Consider the following 15,921-nt stretch of genomic DNA (forward strand, 5'->3'; position numbering starts at 1 on the left):
ACAATAACACACCATTATTCCCACTTGTCATTAATACAGTAGTTTAGTGTCCAACATGAACTAAAACAATAAAGCACCATTATTTACACTTGTCATCCATACAGTATTTTAATTGTCCAACATGAACTAAAACAATAACACTCCATTATTCACACTTGTCATCAATACAGTAGTTTAGTGTCCAACATGAACTAAAACAATAACACTACATTATTCACACTTGTCATCAATACAGTAGCTTATTGTCCAACATTAACTAAATTACTAACACTCCATTTTTCACACTTGTCATCAATACGGTAGTTTAATATTCAACATGAACTAAAACAATAATACTGCGTTATTCACACTTGTCATCAATACAGTAGTTTAGTGTCCAACATGAACTAAAACAATAACACACCATTATTCACACTTGTCATCAATACAGTAGTTTAGTGTCTAACATGAACTAAAACAATAACCCTCCATTATTCACACTTGTCATCAATACAGTAGTTTATTGTCCAACATGAACTAAAACAATAACACACCATTATTCATACTTGTCATCAATACAGTAGTTTAGTTTCCAACATGAACTAAAACAATAACCCTCCATTATTCATACTTGTCTTTAATACAGTAGTTTAGTGTCCAGCATGAACTAAAACATTAACCCACCATTATTCACACTTGTCATCAACACAGTAGTTTATTGTCCAACATGAACTAAAACAATAATACATGTGATGTATCATGTACACAAACTTCCATAAGAAGATTTTCCCAGTATATAATTTTCATGTCTACTATTTATGGCAAAGGAGGAGGCAATAGAATGGTAAGTAATAACAGCTAGCAGGCTAGAAATGTGTGAATGATACGTTAGCAATGTCAGCTCGAGTTGTTTTGCAGCTAGCTTAGCCTTCTACTGTATGACTAGAGCATCACTTGTCAGTATACACATGTACAGTACACACGTCGAGGATCCAGCGTTTAAATGTTACGGACTCGGTCGGTAGAAGTTTAACCTTAGTCAGCATTTAGTTCTAGACCTGTATGCAGTTCTATACTCGTACGCAGTTCTAGACCCGTACGCAGTTCTAGACCTGTACGCAGCCGGGCTTCCTTGCTCGCTTTTGTCCGCATACCTTCATAAAATCATGCTGAGTCACCGATGTCCCTGTATTGTCTCCTAGTACTTGTACGATACGCTCCTAGTACTGATACGATACACTCCTAGTACTGATACGATACGCTCCTAGTACTTGTACAATACGCTCCTAGCACTTGTACGACATGCTCCTAGTACTGATACGATACGCTCCTAGTACTGATACGATACGTTCCTAGTACTGATACGATACGCTCCTAGTACTGATACAATACGTTCCTAGTACTTGTACGATATGCTTCTAGTACTTGTACGATACGCTCCTAGTACTTGTACGATACGCTTCTAGTACTTGTACGATACGCTTCTAGTACTTGTACGATACGCTCCTAGTACTTGTACGATACGCTCCTAGTACTTGTACGATACGCTCCTAGTACTTGTACGATACGCTCCTAGTACTTGTACGATACGCTCCTAGTACTTGTACAATACACTCCTAATACTTATTCCATACACTCTAGTACTTATACAATACACCCTAGTACTTATACAATACACTCCTTGTGTGTGTGTGTGTGTGTGTCAGGTCAGTCTATAATCCAAAAAGATATCAAGTCCCACAGCTTATTAACGATGCTCCAATTTGACTCTGCTATCTAGAGCTGTCCTGGTTACACACACACACACACACACACACACACACACACACACACACACACACACACACACACACACACACACACACACACACACACACACACACACACACACACACACACACACACACACACACACACACACACACACACATTTTCTCTTTTACCAATATTTGAAACACGTAAACAAAGTAACCCAAATTTCCCTGTTGTGGGATCAATAAAGGATTATCTTATCCTTAAACCACAGAAATATAATACAAACTCATTTAAACTTTTATTTGTACTTTTTATTTTTAACAACATTGAACATAAAGAACATACACAACTTTTCCACTTAACCAGTCTTGCTGATTATCTCTTAATCTACTATTTTACCTGCAATCTCCTTTTGTAGGCCGTAATGCGGTTGTACACATAGAACTTCAATGCTTGCCATTCCCGGTTTTGGAGAGCTTCCGGTTCGGCCCTCAAACATTTTAAACAGTCACTCTTTGCTGGTACAATACCAGAAGGGATGAATCGCTTCATGTGCTTCTCGACAACCTTCACCTCTTTCTGTGTCCAGGGTCGCCTTTTCTGGGCAGCTTTACCTGCAAGTGACCATACAAAATATGTGTATGAAAATAAAAGAACTAAAAGAAGATTAAGAAATTAAGTTATACATTTGTTTGCTATAATGTCTCTAACCCACAGAGAACAATGCATACATAAGCATTTGCATTATTTGCGAGAAAACAGACTGATAAAACTTGACTAAAAAAACAGTGTATGTACTGTATATAGTTTACCTTTGGAAGAATGTCTCACTGCACGATCTGATGATACCTCCTCTTTTGAAAGTTGTCAGTCTCTTGGGGGGTGGGATTGCTTCCTCCTCAGTGGTTGGAAAGGCCCCCTCTTCTGTTGGTTCAATGTAATAAACATTCAGTGTCATGCTTACCATAGGCCACATTTAATAAACCACAAAAATTAGTATTGACATTACATACCATTATCAGGAAATAAATAGTTTTCGTCCTCTCTGGTAAGATCTTCCTCTTCAGTTTCCACAACACTTGCTGTGGGAGACATACCATGTTAAGCTTATAATTGAGTTCAAACCAAACAAAAGGATGGAAAAAAATTATAGACAAAGGAAACAACAAAGATGACAACATACCATTTGGACCAAATGTCATCTAAGTTCTTGCCATGGAACTCTGATAATCGACCTTGCTCGAGTGCCATCAAAACCTTGCTGATTTTTGCCAGCTGCAGTGTCTTTTCAGGGAGTCTATAGAACTTGCGATGGATTCTAATATCATGGGCAAGAAAGTTGGCCAGCTGGTCCATCTCTGTGTCTGTCATGTTTAGCACAGTTGAAAGGGTGGCAGCATGTTTTCGTAGTTTTGTGGATGTAAGTGACGCAGGACACTTTGCATGACATGCTTTTGCATAGTCTCCTATGCAGTCAGAACCACGGAAACGCGTCATCGCTGTGGGTCTTGCAAACAGGTAACTGTTGTCTTTGAGAACCCCACAAGTTTCTCTGTACTTAAAGAGAAGTTCTAATGCACACACCATTTTTGGAGTCAAGAGAATAGGAACAGGTCTGCCTCGTTTTCCCCTGATGACAATCCTTGAAAAATGTCTGCACAGTTTTTTTTCCACTTCAGAGAGTGCCCAATCAACATCTTCATGAGGATCAGTTGTGTCTCTTGACAAAAAAGCCAACAAGGGCATGGCTGCTACCTCTCCTTCTCTCTGTCTGTTAAAGAGGATGATCTGTGTCAAACATACTTTTGTCAGGTCTGACCAGGCCTTTGTGGAATAATTTTCAGATAGCGCACTGCTGCACTCATGCATTTGACTGAGAAACTGATGCATTTTTTGAACATCCTCAGTGAAGGGCATAAGTTGTGGTACATTCCACTTTCCTTCAGCTTTGTTCCTCAGGACTGTTGCAGAGATCAACTCGTTCCACTTCTCACGATGGACATCTTGAAACTGAGTGGCATCCCCTACCAGTTCTTCATTGTTCATTATCAAGCCTTGTGCTTTCAAGAGTTTGCTGACTTTAACCAGAGAATTCCCAAGTTTATTTGCCAGTGATGGAATCCAGAATGTGTTAGTGTCACTATCAAAGTCACAAGTACATTTGACAGATTTGACCATCTCCAAGTAGTTCTTAGGATTCACAAAATCCTCCAATTTTTTTCAAAGTAGTTACTCTCCTGGCATTATGAATCAGTCTTCCTAATTCCCGCATCTTCTCTCTGACACTTTGTTGATTTTTTTGCTGACATACCACTTTTGTTCAACAGGTGCTGCCCAACATCTGTGATGACATGGTCATCTTTTATTATTTCTGTGATTGGATCAGGAATCATGGCACTTATTACTCCCCACAGTTGTTTGGATATACTTGAAGGCACAGGCCCAGTATATGTGCACATGGACTGGACACGGTTCTTTCCTGGTTTTCGGGTGACTGATGCAGGTTTGAGGCAACAACTTTGCATGTGTCTCCACAGTACCTTTCTGGTAAACAGTCCTTGGCAATATGCACAGTGCATAAAATCATTTCCTTTAGCTTCTTTAGGTGGTCTTTTGAATGGCACTAGTTCACTATTTCCTGACTCCATAATAGCAGCATTGTGAGCATAGTTCCCTTTATTACGAATATAGTCTAGCTGTTTCCTTCTCTCCATGGAACGTGTTGGAAAGCTAAGAGCTGTGGCTACTTCCAATGTGTTTTTGTGTGCACTTTCTAGATGCCTGGCCATCTTGGCATAAGGCTTACTGCAATACAAGCAATAATGTCTTTTGTTGTAACTCTATTTCCATGTTTTTTGAGGGGAGCGCAAACAACTACGGTGTCAATTGTTTCCTGACTTGAGCAGGGTTCCTCTGTTCCAGTGACATCAGGTGTTATGCTGTTTATGTCCAAGTCCATGTGGTCTACTGTTGTGCTGTCACAGGCTGGAGGACTTATTGAGCCAGGACATCTGTCTTTCATCTAAAATGTGTGAAACAAAATCAATGTGAGGTTTTTAAAATATCCTAAATCTCCAATGTCCATCATAGAAGGTATAACTTCTTAGAAGTCCTTATAGACAACCAATTAGCATTAAATTAGAGCTACTTTGACTATAAACCAGTCCAAATGAAAATAAAAAAGCAACACAAAGTGATTCAAAAGGTTTCTAGGAGCAAGGCTGATGTTCTTAATTAAATACACCTGTTGGAAAAGGTTCTCTAAGGTGCCCCCCAAAAAATACATCCTTAACTCTTTGTAGTAAAATTTATAAATATATATTGATAAAACATGCTTATTTTCCGAGCTATGCTTAGCTTAGTTTAGCTTCTCCAGCGAATCAGGTCAAATTAGTTATCGTGCTATGCTAACTCACAAGACGTAACTAGCTTACCTAATTTTTTGGCTTAACTTGGTTATGAACAAATTGTTCTTGTACAAATGATAGTCAATAAACTCAATTTTTAAGAAAGATGTGCTTACCTTTTGGTTTAAACAGCTTATTTTCGTATCCCATCAGCCGACATCTCCTGCAGACAAACCACCTTCGACATGGGGACCAGGTGGAAGTGATTAACTATACACGGAAGAGGTATGAGAAGAAAGGCGAGTGCAGTACCAGCTACAGCCCAATGAGGGGGCTGCTGTGCAAATGTCTCACACTCAAACTAACCAGTAAACATTTTTTATGGGCCAAAGCTTAAAAATCACTTAGGCATCTTCAGAATGGATCTGACTATTATTTAAAAAGTTTTCCCTTTAGGGGACCTGTTTTTTTGTCCCCATACCGTCAAAGGTCCCCTGAAGGTGACTTTGTAAACAGAGCGACGTCCCCATTAAATAAGCATTGCCATAACACGCACACACACACACACACACACATTTATTGTTAAAGGCATCATCAGTGAGATCAGTTCAATAAAGTGAAAACAAAGGAAGTTGACCTGGAAGAAGTAGCAACTACTACTACAAAATAAAAGTCACCACACCTTAAAATGTGTGATTTTACATAAAAACAGATGAAAGTAATACAAAGTATGAATGGATGTATAAAGGGTAATATATTTAATGTAAATAGTGTAATATATTTAATGTATATAGTGTAATATGTTTCATGTATGAAGTGTAATATATTTAATGTAAATAGTGTAATATATTTAATGTATATAGTGTAATATATTTAATGTATATAGTGTAATATGTTTCATGTATGAAGTGTAATATATTTAATGTAAATAGTGTAATATATTTAATGTATATAGTGTAATATATTTAATGTAAATAGTTTAATATATTTAATGTATATAGTGTACTATATTTAATGTACATAGTTTAATATATTTCATGTTTATAGTGTAATATATTTAATGTAAATAGTGTAATATGTTTCATGTATATAGTGTAATATATTTAATGTAAATAGTTTAATATATTTCATATATATAGTGTAAAATATTTAATGTATATAGTGTAAAATGTTTCATGTAAATAGTGTAATATATTTAATGTATATAGTGTAATATATTTAATGTAAATAGTGTAATATACTTAATGTATATAGTGTGATATATTTAATGTATATAGTGTAATATATTTAATGTATATAGTGTAATATATTTATTGTAAATAGTGTAATCAATTTAATGTATATAGTGTAATATATTTAATGTATAATAGTGTAATATATTTAATGTATATAGTGTGATATATTTAATGTATATAGTGTGATACATTTGTCATCTTTTTATGGCTGTTAAGTAGAGGAGACTTCAGTGTGGATCTGGTGACTGTGTCTTTAAAGGCCTACTGAAACCCACTACTACCGACCACGCAGTCTGATGGTTTATATATCAATGATGAAATCTTAACATTGCAACACATGCCAATACGGCTGGGTTAGATTAGTAAAGTGCAATTTTAAATTTCCCGCGAAATATTCTGCTGAAAACGTCTCGGTATGACGTTTGCGCGTGACGTCACGGATTGTGCGGACATATTGGGACACCATTGTGGCCAGCTATTAAGTCGTCTGTTTTCATCGCAAAATTCCACAGTATTCTGGACATCTGTGTTGGTGAATCTTTTGCAATTTGTTTAATGAACAATGAAGACAGCAAAGAAGAAAGCTCTAGGTGGGATCGGTGTATTAGCGGCTGGCTACAGCAACACAACCAGGAGGACTTTGAGTTGGATAGCAGACGCGCTACCGTGAGTACAGCTTTGGCTTCCAAACATTTGATCGCTTGCCCGTCCGTGTGTGCCGCTATGTGCATGTCACGTACGTAACTTTGGGGAAATATATGTGCTGCATGAACTTTACGGAGGTGAACGGTACTTTGGGCTGTGGGATTGAGTGTGTTGTGCGGGTGTTTTGAGTTGTATTAGTGGGTTATATGGACGGGAGGGGGGAGGTGTTTGTTATGCGGATTAAATACAAGCCTGGTTGTGTTGTGGCTAATAGAGTATATATATGTCTTGTGTTTATTTACTGTTTTAGTCATTCCCAGCTGAATGTCGGGTCCCACCCGCCTCTCACAGCATCTTCCCTATCTGAATCGCTTCCACTGCCCTCTAATCCTTCACTCTCACTTTCCTCATCCACAAATCTTTCATCCTCGCTCAAATTAATGGGGTAATCGTCGCTTTCTCGGTCCGAATCGCTCACGCTGCTGGCGTCCATGATTGAAAACAATGTGCAGATGTGAGGAGCTCTACAACCTGTGACGTCACGGCTACTTCCGGTACAGGCAAGGCTTTTTTATCAGCGACCAAAAGATGCGAACTTTATCGTCGATGTTCTCTACTAAATCCTTTCAGCAAAAATATGGCAATATCGCAAAATGATCAAGTATGAGACAGAATGGATCTGCTATCCCCGTTTAAATAAGAAAATGTCATTTCAGTAGGCCTTTAAAGGCCTACTGAAACCCACTACTACCGACCACGCGGTCTGATAGTTTATATATCAATGATGAAATCTTAACATTGCAACACATGCCAATACGGCCGGGTTAACTTATAAAGTGCAATTTTAAATTTCCCGGGAAACTTCCGCTTGAAAACGTCTCTATATGATGACGTATGCGCGTGACGTCACGACGGCAACGGAAGTATTCGGACCCATACAAACTGCTCTGTTTTCATCGAAAAATTCCACAGTATTCTGGACATCTGTGTTGTTGAATCTTTTGCAATTTGTTTAATGAACAATGGAGACTGCCAAAAAGAAAGTTGTAGGTGGGATCGGTGTATTAGCTGCGGACTACAGCAACACAACCAGGAAGACAGAGATGGATAGCAGACGTGTTAGCCGCCGAACTCACCTTAACTTCCTCCATCTCGCCGACCGCATCTGTGATCGGGTGAAGTCCTTTGTCGCACCGTCGATCGCTGGAACGCAGGTGAGCACGGGTGTTGATGAGCAGATGAGGGCTGGCTGGCATAGGTGGATAGCTAATGTTTTTAGCGTAGCTCTGTGAGGTCCGGTTGCTAAGTTAGCTTCAATGGCGTCGTTAGCAACACAGCATTGTTAAGCTTCGCCAAGCTGGAAATTATTAACCGTGAATTTACATGTCCATGGTTTAATAGTATTGTTGATCTTCTGTCTATCCTTCCAGTCAGGGATTTATTTATTTAGTTTCTATCTGCATTGGAGCCAGATGCTATCACGTTAGCTCAGTAGCTAAAGAGCTTCGCTGATGTATTGTCGTGGAGATAAAAGTCACTGTGAATGTCCATTTCGCGTTCTCGACTCTCATTTTCAAGAGGATATAGTATCCGAGGTGGTTTAAAATACAAATCCGTGATCCACAATAGAAAAAGGAGAGTGTGTGGAATCCAATGAGACCTTGTACCTATGTTACGGTCAGAGCGAAAAAATATATGTTTTTCACTGCATTCTAATCCGTCACTCTAACGTTCCTCATCCACGAATCATTCATCCTCGCTCAAATTAATGGGGTAATCGTCGCTTTCTCGGTCCGAATCTCTCTCGCTCCATTGTAAACAACGGGGAATTATGAGGAATCCTACCTCCTGTGACGTCACGCTACTTCCGGTAGGGGCAAGGCTTTTTTTTATCAGCGACCAAAAGTTGCGAACTTTATCGTCGTTGTTCTATACTAAATCCTTTCAGCAAAAATATGGCAATATCGCGAAATGATCAAGTATGACACACAGAATGGATCTGCTATCCCCGTTTAAATAAAAAAAAATCATTTCAGTAGGCCTTTAAGGATGTTGTGATGAAGTATGCACTTTCTGGTGACTGTGTCTTTAAGGATGTTGTGATGGAGTATGCACGGCTCGACGGCGGCGGTGGAGGACGACCCAGACATCGGTGAAGGCAGCGGCACGGCGGCGAACGGCACGGCGGCGAACGGCACGGCGGCGAACGGCACGGCGGCGAACGGCACGGCGGCGAACGGCACGACGGCACGGCGGCGCGGCGAGCGGCGCGGCGAGCGGTCAACAAGGTGACTGTCGATATCGACACCCCGGTCTGCAGTGGAGACAGTGTGGCGGGAGTCCACGCGGCCTCTCCCCGGTCCCTGACGGTTGAGGACGCGGCTTCTGGACCCGCGGCATACACAGGATTTAGGGGCTCCTTCATACTATCGTGGTCTTTTTTTCAACCGGACCAAAACCCGCAAAAATTATCTAACCTTCTGCACCTGCAAAATAGCTCAACCCAAAGCCAATGGCCACATAACAGCCCAATCCAGATCCCTTAAAAAATACTCCAGTGATACTTTAAATTCAAAATTAGATGAGTGGGACTGGTCCCCTGTGCTCACAAGCAACCTGGTCGATGTTGCTTGGGATCGCTTCAAAACAGCGTTCCTAAAGATACTAAATGACGTGGCTCCCATGAGAACAGTCAGGATCAAAGCCCGTTCTGAACCATGGATGAATCCGGACCTATTAGCTGCCATAAAAGACAGAGACAGAAAATACTCAGAATACCAAAAGTGTAAAACAGAAGTAGATAAACAACCCAATAATAACCTCAAATCCCTCCTTTCAACTCTCAAAAAGCAATGCAATAAATTAAGAAATAAGACAACCAACCTGACTAAATCCTTAAAAAAAAATTACATTAACGACAAAATAGAGGAAAACACAAATAAGCCACGTGAGCTCTGGAAAATCCTCAACAACCAGCTTCCCGGTTGCAGCTAAAAACTTAAAACCAGACTTACCAACATCAGCATCAAGGGGGGTGACTCCCTCATTACAGATAAAATGGAGGTAGCATGCAGATTTAACACCTTTTTCACCAGCATAGCCGCAACTCTTGTCAGCAAGCTGTCCCACCACTTTGGTCGCTTTGGTGTAGAACACATTAAAGCCCAGAACACAGAAAGCTAGGAGTATCCAACAACGATTTCAAATTAGAAATGGTCTCAGCTGATGAGGTGCTTAAAAAATTGAGCGCGCTCCACCCAAACAAGGCCACCAGACTTGACGATATCCCCTTCAGATTTCTCAGGTACTCTGCCTCCACCATTGCCCCAATCATCACGCACATAATAAACCTCTCAATTTCACAACCCCAAGTACCAAAAGATTTTAAGATAGCAAGAGTAACTCCCCTCTTTAAAAAAGGAAGCAAATTGGAACCTGGCAACTACCGACCAGTTTCTATTCTCAGTTCCAATTCGAAAGTAATAGAAAAAATAGTTTATGAACAGGTCGATAGTTACCTTGCCACCAATAAACTCATGTACAAATTCCAATCCGGCTTCAGAACTAACCACTCCACTGACACATGCCTTCTCTATCTGACCGACCACATCAAACATGAGGTGGACGCGGGCAAATACTGCGGCATGGTCATGCTGGACCTTCAGAAGGCCTTTGACACCGTTTACCACGCTATACTGTTGGATAAGCTCAGAGCAATCGGATTTGACAAAACCTCATCGAGCTGGATGCAATCTTACTTGGAGGGAACAGGTGGTAGAGGTGAGCGGCACCGTGTCCCCCCCTCTCAGTAAGCTGTGGAGTCCCCCAAGGCAGTATATTAGGGCCTTTACTGTTCCTAATATACATAAACGACTTGTAATCAGCATGCGACTGTGAATTGTTCTTGTTTGCGGATGACTCGGCCCTGCTGGTATCAGACAAGGACAAGTCACAGGTGGAGAAAATCCTCAGTGCTGAACTCTGTAGAACTTGCACCTGGCTCGCTGACAACAAGCTATCCATACATTTGGGTAAAATGGAATCCATCCTGTTTGGGTCCCACATCAACCTTAAGAAAGTCAATGACTTCACTATAAAAGAAGGTGACATTGTTATCACCAGGAAAGATTAGGTCACCTACCTAGGTTCCATTCTAGAGGCTAATCTTTCCTGTGATAAAATGGCAACCAAGGTAATCAAAAAGGTCAACCAACGAACAAGATTTCTCTATAGAATCTCCTCTCTGGTCAACAAAAGCACCATGAGGATTCTAGCGGGAACTCTCGTTCAACCCTTTTTCGATTACGCTTGCACCTCCTGGTACCCTAGCACCTCCAAAACCCTCAAATCTAAACTCCAAACATCCCAGAACAAGCTAGTCAGATTACTTCTAGACCTCCACCCCAGATCACACCTCACTCCTACCCACTTTTTCAAAGTGGGCTGGCTCAGGGTGGAGGACAAAGTAAAACAACTTGCACTGAGCCTAGTCTATAAAATCCACTACACCTCCCTGATACCGAAGTACATGTCAAACTACTTCCTTAAAGTAAATGACCGCCATAACCACAACACCAGGGGGCGCTCCACTAACCACGTTAAACCCAGATTCCGAACTAACAAAGGTCTTAACTCATTCTCTTTCTATGCCACATCAATGTGGAATGCGCTCCCAACAGGTGTAAAAGAAAGGATATCTCTATCCTCCTTCAAAACCGCAATAAAAGTACAACTCCAGGCAACTTCAACCCTAAACTAACACCCTCCCTGGATTGTTAATAATCAAATGTAAATAATCAAATGTAGATACATATCTTACCAAGTCAGACCTACACTGTTTCAATGTCCATTTCTCTGTTGTCAATTGTTGATGACTGAAGTGATGATAACAACCAAACCTACCCCCCCCCCCCCCTCCCCCACACACACACATCCCACACCCCGGATTGTAAATAATGTAAATAATTAAATGTATATACCCTGATGATTATCTTGTGTGATGACTGTATTATGATGATAGTATATATCTGATAGTATGTATCTGTATCATGAATCAATTTAAATGGACCCCGACTTAAACAAGTTGAAAAACGTATTCGGGTGTTACCATTTAGTGGTCAATTGTACGGAATATGTACTTCACTGTGCAACCTACTAATAAAAGTCTCAATCAATCAATCAATCAAACTTCCTGGTGACTGTGTCTTTAAGGATGTTGTGATGAAGTATGCACTTCCTGGTGACTGTCTTTAATGCGCACACGAGTGACGAGTGAGGTAAAAGTCACATTCAGGTCACATTGCATTGAGACTGAAGTCACATTTGAAAGGATCAGACTCCAAACAGATTCAGGACTACCTCCTGATGTGGTCTGAATCTGATGCCCAAAGATCCAATTTGATTACTTTGGAGCGTTTAGATGGGCAACAACAATCAGATCTGTCACTTGGCGGGTAAACAAGCGTAGTCGCACTTTTCAATATGTGCTAGCTCAATGCTAAGTTGCATTGGATATGCCATATATGCTAGTGATTAGCATTTGACATGGCCATTTCAACACCTTAATGAAAACCACAACTAAAATGCACCTTACAATCACACAGCTGCTGTGTAAAAGGTGCAACACTTACAGCATAAACACTTTGTAGGACTCAACAAATAAGACCGGCACATTCAACTTAATAGCAAAGACTACTTCATAAATACAACAAAACACTGAAGACACGACAACTACGTCACAGTGTTCAAGTTTCCAAAGAAGACAACACAACTATGTCAAGTGTTCAAGTTTCCACAGACAACACAACTATGTCACGTGATCAAGTTTCCACAGAAGACCACACAACTATGTCACAGTGTTCAAGTTTCCACAGAAGACAACACAGCTATATCACATGTTCAGATTTCCACTGAAGACAACACAACAATGTCAAGGTGTTCAAGTTTCCACAGAAGACAACACAACAATGTCAAGGTGTTCAAGTTTCCACAGAAGACAACACAACAATGTCAAGGTGTTCAAGTTTCCACAGAAGAAAACACAACTAGAAAACACAAGGTGTTCAAGTTTCCACAGAAGACAACACAACTATGTCACGTGTTCAAGTTTCCACAGAAGACAACAATTGTGTTACGTGTTCACGTTTCCACAGAAGACAACACAACTATGTCACAGTGTTCAAGTTTCCACAGAAGACAACACAACTATATCACATGTTCAGATTTCTACAGAAGACAACAACTATGTCACGTGTTCAAGTTTCCACAGAAGACAACACAACTATGTCACGTGTTCAAGTTTCCACAGAAGACAAAACAACTATGTCACGTGTTCAAGTTTCCACAGAAAACAACAAAACTATGTCAAGGTGTTCAAGTTTCCACAAAAGACAACACAACTATGTAACGTGTTCAAGTTTCCACAGAAGACAACAACTATGTCACGTGTTCAAGTTTCCACAGAAGACAACAAAACTATGTCAAGGTGTTCAAGTTTCCACAGAAGACAACACAACTATGTCACATGTTCAAGTTTCCACAGAAGACAACACAACTATGTCACGTGTTCAAGTTTCCACAGAAGACAACACAACTATGTCACAGTGTTCAAGTTTCCACAGAAGACAACACAACTATGTCACGTGTTCAAGTTTCCACAGAAGAAAACACAACTATGTCACTGTGTTCGTTTCCACAAAAGACAACACAACTATGTCATATGTTCAAGTTTCCACAGAAGACAACACAACAATGTCAAGGTGTTCAAATTTACACAGAAGACAACACAACAATGTCAAGGTGTTCAAATTTACACAGAAGACAACACAACAATGTCAATGAGTTCAAAATTCCACAAAAGACAACACAACTAAGTCACGTGTTCAAGTTTCCACAGAAAACAACACAATTATGTCACATGTTCAAGTTTCCACAGAAGACAACACAACTATGTCATGTGTTCAAGTTTCCACAGATGACAACACAATTATGTCACGTGTTCAAGTTTCCCCAGAAGACAACACAACAATGTCAAGGTGTTCAAGTTTCCACAGAAGACAACACAACTAAGTCACGTGTTCAAGTTTCCACAGAAGACAACAACTATGTCACATGTTCAAGTTTCCACAGAAGACAACAAAACTATGTCAAGGTGTTCAAGTTTCCACAGAAGACAACACAACTATGTCACATGTTCAAGTTTCCACAGAAGACAACAACTATGTCACGTGTTCAAGTTTCCACAGAAGACAACAAAACCATGTCACGTGTTCAAGTTTCCACAGAAGACAACACAACTATGTCACATGTTCAGATTTCCACAGAAGACAACACAACTATGTAACGTGTTCAAGTTTCCACAGAAGACAACACAACTATGTCACTGTGTTCGTTTCCACAGAAGACAACACAACTATGTCATATGTTGAAGTTTCCACAGAAGACAACACAACTATGTCACGTGTTCAAGTTTCCACAGAAGACAACAATTGTGTTACGTGTTCACGTTTCCACAGAAGACAACACAACTATGTCACAGTGTTCAAGTTTCCACAGAAGACAACACAACTATATCACATGTTCAGATTTCTACAGAAGACAACAACTATGTCACGTGTTCAAGTTTCCACAGAAGACAACACAACTATGTCACGTGTTCAAGTTTCCACAGAAGACAAAACAACTATGTCACGTGTTCAAGTTTCCACAGAAAACAACAAAACTATGTCAAGGTGTTCAAGTTTCCACAAAAGACAACACAACTATGTAACGTGTTCAAGTTTCCACAGAAGACAAAACAACTATGTCACGTGTTCAAGTTTCCACAGAAGACAACAAAACTATGTCAAGGTGTTCAAGTTTCCACAGAAGACAACACAACTATGTCACATGTTCAAGTTTCCACAGAAGACAACACAACTATGTCACGTGTTCAAGTTTCCACAGAAGACAACACAACTATGTCACAGTGTTCAAGTTTCCACAGAAGACAACACAACTATGTCACGTGTTCAAGTTTCCACAGAAGAAAACACAACTATGTCACTGTGTTCGTTTCCACAAAAGACAACACAACTATGTCATATGTTCAAGTTTCCACAGAAGACAACACAACAATGTCAAGGTGTTCAAATTTACACAGAAGACAACACAACAATGTCAATGAGTTCAAAATTCCACAAAAGACAACACAACTAAGTCACGTGTTCAAGTTTCCACAGAAAACAACACAATTATGTCACATGTTCAAGTTTCCACAGAAGACAACACAACTATGTCATGTGTTCAAGTTTCCACAGATGACAACACAATTATGTCACGTGTTCAAGTTTCCCCAGAAGACAACACAACAATGTCAAGGTGTTCAAGTTTCCACAGAAGAAAACACAACTAAGTCACGTGTTCAAGTTTCCACAGAAGACAACAACTATGTCACATGTTCAAGTTTCCACAGAAGACAACAAAACTATGTCAAGGTGTTCAAGTTTCCACAGAAGACAACACAACTATGTCACATGTTCAAGTTTCCACAGAAGACAACAACTATGTCACGTGTTCAAGTTTCCACAGAAGACAACAAAACCATGTCACGTGTTCAAGTTTCCACAGAAGACAACACAACTATGTCACATGTTCAGATTTCCACAGAAGACAACACAACTATGTAACGTGTTCAAGTTTCCACAGAAGACAACACAACTATGTCACTGTGTTCGTTTCCACAGAAGACAACACAACTATGTCATATGTTGAAGTTTCCACAGAAGACAACACAACAATGTCAAGGTGTTCAAATTTACACAAAAGACAACACAACAATGTCAAGGTGTTCGTTTCCACAGAAGACAACACAACTATGTCATGTGTTCCCACAGAAGACAACACAACAATGTCAAGGTGTTCAAGTTTCCACAGAAGACAACACAACTATGTCACGTGTTCAAGTTTCCACAGAAGACAAC

The 15,921-nt window shown here is 40.0% G+C and overlaps 1 protein-coding gene and 1 long non-coding RNA gene across 4 annotated transcripts in view; one reads left to right on the forward strand and one right to left on the reverse strand.

The window, feature by feature from the left end:
- Positions 1-5,597, forward strand: part of LOC133652164 (uncharacterized) — a 43,786-nt gene extending 38,189 nt beyond the window's left edge. The window contains exon 3 of the long non-coding RNA XR_009826530.1: positions 5,295-5,597. This is a non-coding gene — a long non-coding RNA (uncharacterized LOC133652164). The remainder of the gene's footprint in view (positions 1-5,294) is intronic.
- The window catches only part of LOC133652160 (potassium voltage-gated channel subfamily C member 1-like), a 152,419-nt gene that overhangs the window by 100,784 nt on the left and 35,714 nt on the right, over positions 1-15,921 (reverse strand). The gene's annotated exons all lie outside the window — the stretch shown is intronic.

Source organism: Entelurus aequoreus, linkage group LG06 (genome assembly GCF_033978785.1).
Source record: "Entelurus aequoreus isolate RoL-2023_Sb linkage group LG06, RoL_Eaeq_v1.1, whole genome shotgun sequence".
Lineage (NCBI taxonomy): Eukaryota > Metazoa > Chordata > Actinopteri > Syngnathiformes > Syngnathidae > Entelurus > Entelurus aequoreus.